This window comes from Chaetura pelagica, unplaced genomic scaffold (genome assembly GCF_000747805.2).
Source record: "Chaetura pelagica isolate M959 unplaced genomic scaffold, ChaPel_1.0 scaffold356, whole genome shotgun sequence".
NCBI lineage: Eukaryota > Metazoa > Chordata > Aves > Apodiformes > Apodidae > Chaetura > Chaetura pelagica.
In genome coordinates, this window is record NW_009953964.1 from 4,768,037 (window position 1) to 4,775,156 (window position 7,120).

Below are 7,120 nucleotides of genomic sequence, written 5' to 3' on the forward strand. Positions count from 1 at the left end.
TGGAGGTGGCTCGTGATTCCCATTACTTTGAAAAGCTCCATCTGGCCTAGGGAAAAAAAAAGAAAAAAGAAAAAAAAAAGGCGTTTCGGAGGCAACGGGGCTCTCACCAGGCTGCCTGTGTGTGCAGGGTGAGATCCCCGGGTGCTGGTGGGGCTGGGACCCCCATGGGACTGGGAGTGGCCAGGGCTGTTGGGCTGGATGCACGTGGCACCTTTTCCCCAGGTTTTAGCAGCACAGGGAGCTGGTGTGGGAGCTCCATCACCGCAGGGGCCGCGTCGGCCCCGGCCCCTCCCGGCCCTGCAGGGACCATAAGTCCATGTATGGCCTCCAGCCGCTCTGGGGCCACGTTAATGAGCTGCCAGTTGGCAGCTTGGGAGGCAAACACCCAGCACCAAAGCACCTTCATCCTCTTGCACTGTCTGTCAGCCCCCAAGCATGGCAAGAAAGGGGGTTGCTTCTGCTCCAGGCTGGGGAGCAAGGCAAAGGCACCAACAGATTCTTTTCTGGGATTTCCAATGTGATGTCACTCCCAGAGGGGAACAAAGAGCTTGTCTTGGGTCTCATGCCCCAAGAGGTCCCCTGGCTTGTGGGTGGGAGCTCCATCCTGAGCCACACACAGGCACAGCACTGGAGGTGGCTGCTCAGCACTCCTGGTGCCTGGGGACATGCAGGCACTGCCTTAGCCTCACCGGAGACAAACATGGAGTAAAAGTCTAGCAGGGCAGGACTTCCATCAGCAACACATCCCAGACAGGCCAGGAAAGGAGCAGGGTCCTACCATCCCCAGATGCCCAAGCTGAACAGAGCCAAAGCCAGGACCATGGCCCCTGAGCCACTTTGCCAGGCTTTGCGTAGGGCCAGTGTTGAATGCTCAGGAAGCCCTCCTGCTCCCCCCAGACTTATGTACCACCTCAGCACCAAAGCCCCAGCTACGGGAGCTGAATGTCCCTGTGGCACCTCTCTGTGTCCCCTGGGACATTCCTCCCACACTGAGGCAACGCTGGGCACTAGCCCCCTCCCCCCACTAGCCTCATACACCTGCAAACCAGGCAGTTCCCAGCCTGGCACAGCTCTAGATGTCATGGATGTCTCAGACTCATCCATCCCCATCACCTGGGAGAGATGAAAGAAAGCAGGCTGGCAAAGCCAGCTCTGAACCAGCTGGCCTGGTTTGGCTCAGCTGCTGAAGAAACACTCACCACTGGAAAGACAGCACGGACAAGTCACTTTGGAAGTTAAACAGGCAAGGAGGAGAGGCAGTGCCTGCCAGGCTGCTGTGGAGCACCTGGCCACAGTAGCTGGCTCTGGGGATGGCACCCTGAGGTGCGAGCTGGGCCAGCAGGGAGCAAAAACAGTCCAGAGGAGTTGAACCGGTGGTGGGATTCAGCAGAGGGAGGGACAAGCTGTCCACGAGCTTGCTGCCCTGCCAGCTGTAGTAAAAAAAAAAAAAAAAAAAAAGGAAACTGGACTCTCTTTTTTGCAACACTACACACACCCTCACATGCACACTCACTCGCTCCTTCCATCCCAGGCACCCTGCAGCAATGAACACTGCAAAAAAATGCAGAGAAATGTAGGAACTGCTGTATATGCAGCCCTGCTCCCTTCTCTGCGAGTGGCAGTGCCTGGACCTGCCGGCAGGACGCCCAAACCCGGGGGGAGGGAGGCAGCTGGTGTCCCCCAAGGAGCCAGAGCCCCCACTGAAATACCGGGCCAGGAATACGAAGGACTTCCCTGGGGCTGCTGGCAGCCGACTGGGGGGAAAACAACACCGTGCCTGTCTCAGTCCCCGCACACACAGACAGCCAGGGGCTTGATCCCGCCATAGCCCAGGAGGTGGAAGCTCCCAGCAGCTCTGCCTGCCGTCCCCAGGGCTGGGTGTGCCAAGGGAGCACAGCCCTGCTGCCCCACAGCGGGGGCATTTCCCTTCCACGCTGTGCAGATAAGCCTTGGTGTGCAGCACAGAGCAGCGACAGCATGTGTGACATGTCGCCCAGGACACGCTGTGACTCCTCCCTGGGCACAGAGCCCACCCAGGCCACCTCTGATCCCCATACCCCTCACTGTGTCACCCACTCTGTGTCTAGATACAGAGCTCATCCCCGTCCCGTGCCCTGGAAGCCCAGCACCCTCCCCAGCAGCCAGCACCTCCCAGCCCCTGCTGCTCTCCATCCCCTCTCCCCTCTACACAGCCAAGCAGCCCCTGCTCTTGGTGGGCTGGCTTTGGGTGAAGCACAACTAACTGCTGCCATTAAACAAACCCTATAATTAGAAACCAGGTTTCCTAAATGAAGTGAAAAATGTAACGCAAGGCTCTGTTCACTCGCTGGATGCTGCTCTCTTGTTCCATGACCCAGGAGGGTCGTGCCCTGTGGTTTCTGAGAAGCCTTAATAAGGTAATGTTTAGGAGGTTACTATCTTTACAACTCTTGTCTTATTACATCTCCATAAGAAAAACATTTGGGGCAAAGCAGGATTCCTCAGCGAGGGTTTGTTTTTGTTACTCCTGCGCCAAGATGCTGCCCAGCGATCCCTCCCCGCCACAGATTCAGTTTCACTATCTCCACAAAAGCTATTTTTATTTTTTTTCTTTCCCCATCCCCGGCCATTCTCCAGCCCCCTCGGCTGGACGTGAGGGCCTGGGTGGTCTCAGGCAGTCAGGACCGCCCCGCTCTGGCCTCAGGCAGGTGGGGAGGGCAACCACTGGCTGCCAGCATAGGGCAATGCCACAGTGGAGTGGGAGCCCCCCAGCAGGCTCTGTGCAGCTGTTCCCTCCTTCCTGAGAGCCCAGAGAGCAGTAAGAGAGAGACCCCTTTCCTGTGAACCCTGCTAACGTCCAAACACACCAAATTTACAGCCTTTTCATCTGCTGCCTGACATGAGAGGGCGCTGCTGGGGGCACGTTTCTCAGCCCATATATTGTTACACTACAGAGCAGGCAGCCCCTGCCCCCTGTCTCGGTTCCAGGGGCAGGATGGTGTGATTAATGGGCAAGCTGGGCTGGAGCAGCTCTGAAGGTGACCTTCAGGACTGGCCTGTGCTGCTTTGTAAATCCCTTCTCTCCACAGACTGTTAAAAGAGCAGTATGAGTGAGCAGTGGATGGGAACCTGCCCTAACTTCAAACCACCAGTTCTCCCCCTGGTGATGTCTTCCCAGGAGCTATGGGGTCCCTGCATGTGCTGTAGTGGCCCCCGTGCCCAGAGCTGTGAGAAGAGGTCTGAGTTGAGCATGACCTGCCAGGGCAGACATCAGTGCCACCGTCAGGCTTTCCATTTACATCCGCCCTCTGCCTTGCCCTGGGAAACTGGGAACTTGGACATCTGCCCATGAGCAAAAGTCACCAAAGCCCTAAAAATAAGAGGTTTTCTCCTTACAGACCTGGAGGGCATTGCTGCCCTGCAAACACATCCCTGGGAGCTCCCTCCAGCCCTGTGGCCTTGCAGGCAGACCAACAGGGATAGCTCCAGGCTGCTCCATGTGCCTCCCATGGGGCTGGAGGACCAGCCCCTCCCAAGGCCAGGAGCTGGGATGCAGAAGGTGTCCTGGCAGGACTGAGTCTCACCTTTACAATCCAGCTTGAAGCTCACCCACCCCTCCAAAGCACTCAGGGTTTGGTGTCTGACCACTGCCTTGGCTGCCCTAGGCTGCAAGGGGAAGCAAAATTAATTATTTGGAAACCCACCATTGCCCATCTGTTCTCTGTGCTGGTAGGCAGTGGGGCCAGGAGCCCAAAGGGTTAGGAAAGGTGTGAGTGCAAGCATGGGGAACATGGAGGGAGCAGGGCATGGGGCCAGGTGCCCACTGGGCTTGGCAGCCTGATGGGACCCATGCCCAGGCAAAGGCAGCCCCTGCAGCCTCCCTGCCTGGCGGAGACCACGGATCTGCCCGGAACCGTCCTGTGGGGAGCTGGGGCTGCCCTGTGCAAAGGACCTAGAGAGGTCCCACTGGGACCAGGGTCTGTCCCTGCCCCTCGCACCGGCCCCTCCAGTCCTTCCCCACGGCCACAGCGGGGTGAGCCAGATGCAGGGCAGCAGGAGCCGGGCGCTGTGCCGGGCAGGGGCGGAAGGAAGCGGGTGTTTCCAGCACGGGGAGCAGGAGAGCAGGCTTTTTCCATCAGGTGTTCTGTCTCCAGCACCAGAAAGCAAAAATAAAACAAAAGGCAGGAGAGACGCGAGGCAGGAGGAACCTGAGTGTCTGGACCGTGTAACTGGCGACGTGCTGTAAACGCTGTGCCGGTGATGGATGCGCCGGCGGGGCCGCAGCAGGATGTGCGGGACACTCGCCCGCCCGGCGCTGCCGGCAGCTGCTCGCCCGACGGCTCCCGCCCCCCGCCAGCCTCCCTGCTGCCCCGGGGCTGCCTGCTGGCCCCCAGCCCCACAGGACTGCCCTGCACAGCCCTGCCAAAACCTGGCTGTTATCTCATCCGCGTGATCCAAAGGGCGTGATTTACAGACAGCCCGGAGCGTCCCCCATCCCCGCCCAGGGAGGCAGAAGGGCTGCTGAGACAGCCGGATCAGGGCCATATAAACAATGCTGCCCTTTGATGCAGTCCCAGGCACAGCGCTGTCACCCTGCCCCGGCCACAGCTCCCCAGCACCTCTCAGCAGCTCCATGGCCACAGCATCTGCATTGGGCAATTCCCCCCTCTCAGGGAGGGTGGGAACTCTGGGGACAGCATTGGCGTCATGGGGGTGTAGGAGGGGACGAGTCCCTGGCCCATGGATGGCTGCACCCACCCTGCTCGATGCCAACAACAAAGTCCTGGCCGCCCTCACTATCCAGGCCGTGGCTCTGTGTTTATGCAATGGCAGGAGCTGGCAGAATTAAGCACTTTTTGTTCTTCCCTTTTTTGAGAACAGGGAGTTTTAATTCCCACCAAACAATGTTCTTTTTCCAGCAAGCTTAAAATAAGCCTTTTCGGCCTGGGCGTCTCTGGAGCTGCTCAGTGCTGAGCGGGCCTTTGTGCAAATATGGATGTGAGCTCCATGCTGCCAGCTGGGCCAGCTGTTACCTGCCAGGGGGCAGAGGGGGGACACGGGAGGACCCCGTGCTTGCCCTTGCACTGGTGGCCCCAGCCCCAAGCCCTCCTCCCCACCAGAGCTGGCTCGCCAGAGCCCACTTACGTTTGATGGGTGGAAAATGTTGCTCACCCAGAGGCAGGAGGTGCCGCAGCCGCACCGGAGCCTCTCGCCTGCCCTGGCCACGGGTGGGTGTGTGCTCAGGTGTGCTGGTGCCTCACACACCCCACGGAGAATCCAGGCTCAGGAGCAGGCTGGTGCCCAGAGCAGCAGCCATGCCCTTCAGAGTGGCCCTAGCAGTCATACTGCTCACCACAGATGAGCCAGCAGCTCCCATCCCAGCAGGGACATTTCTGCCTGTGAAAAAAAGGCAAATACCGATTTTCTGCCAGGGTGGGAACTGGGATCTGCTTCCCCCCATTCCCTTACCTCCTGCCAAGCCCAGCCCAGCCCAGCTACCCTGCATCCCTCTACCCCAGGACCTTGAGTTGGCTGGGCACACAGCAACAGGTTCCATGATGGCTACCCTGGGAAATATGCCTCTGGGTTTACTCAGAGCAGGGACAGCCTACCTTTACGGTCCCTCCTGCCCTATTTTGGGGCCTGTTCCTACTCTCCAGGCTCTGCTTTCCACCCCAGTTTCCCATGGCAGAGGGTAAAGTGGTAGGGAGGTAGCAGGGATGAGCACATACAATAAAAGCACATTCCCTCTCACCTTTGGGTAACCCACTCACAGGGGAGCTGTGTGGGGGTTTCCAGCTCTTTCTGGCCACCCACTCCCTCTCCTCCCCCCGTGGGTCTGACTCCAGCACACCCTGCTGCCACAGAGGTGGCTCCATGGTTGACACAGGCACACGGAGGCCACCAGCCCCCCCATCCCAGCTGGGGGCAGGGGCTGGCTGTGACCCAGCTGCCCGTACACCCCGGCCCCTTCCCTCATGTGAGGCCGGTGGGGAAAAGCCGTCTGCACCCGCCCCCACCTTCCCTAGCTTATCAAATTTGGCCATGTCTGAAAAGCCCTGGTTTCCTTTTCACCAAAAAAGATCAAAACTGGGTAATTGGCTGCCGGCGCGGATGCCTCTGAGCCTCTCTCATGTGTAAACAGCATTGCCGAGCGCTGACACAACGCAGGCGGCTGCGGCACAGGCAGGCACCCTCCGGGCGCCCCAGCCCCGGGGCTGCTCACCGGCCCTGCCTGGGGGATCAGGGAACAGGGGCTGAAATCCCTGGGGTGCAGGCAGGGGCTGGCTCAGCACCCCAGGAAAGGCAGGTGGCAGAGGGCTGGGTGCTGCCAAGGCAGGTGGGTGCAGGGACTTTGCTGTGGAGAGGTCCCTCTGCCAGATCCCCGAGGTGACAGAAGGGACACACTGCTCAGTGCACAGCATCAGACCTCACCTGAGGGGATGGCAAGGATCCCAAAACGCTGTGCTGTTGTTGCCCTTGGGGCTGTTAATGTGGGCTAGGGCTCCTCTGCAGGTAGGAGCAGATGTGCTGCATTCCCTGCTGCATCCCGGGGATAGCGAGCCTGGGAAAGAGGAGATGGGCAGCGTGGGTTGGGGATGCAATGAGTTTTACCCCATTTGCAGCGTTTTCTAGAGTCCCAGTTCCCGAACTGGGAAAAGGAGGTGGAAATCACCCACCACCCTACAAAGCACAAGGGCTTTCAAACCCCTGGGGATATACAGGGAGTCGGGATTTAAAGGGAAACTCAGTATCTGAAGCTGCCGCGAAAGCTGGTGGTGCTGGGGAAGGAGCGAGGAGAAAAGGGAGGCAGGAAACACCAGACAGAGGTGGAGCAGCCCCCAGAGCCGTCCGGCCTGCGGAGCATGGAAAGGGCCCCTCCAGGGGAGCGGGGCAGACCCTGCGGTCCCTGAGCGTGGGGAACAGCACCGGGCACCCCTGCCCCGGCTGGGCGGGCAGGGGAGGAGGGATGCAGGGAGGGCTGGAGGGAGGAGGGAAAGCGGAGGGGAGGGAGAGATGCTGGGAGGGAAGTTGCGGGTGAGGGACGCAGAGAGGAAGGACAGAGGGCTGGAGGTGCGGTTGGGTGGAGGACAGCACCATCGTGTGGCACAGTGGCTGCCCAGTCGCAGGGACACGGACA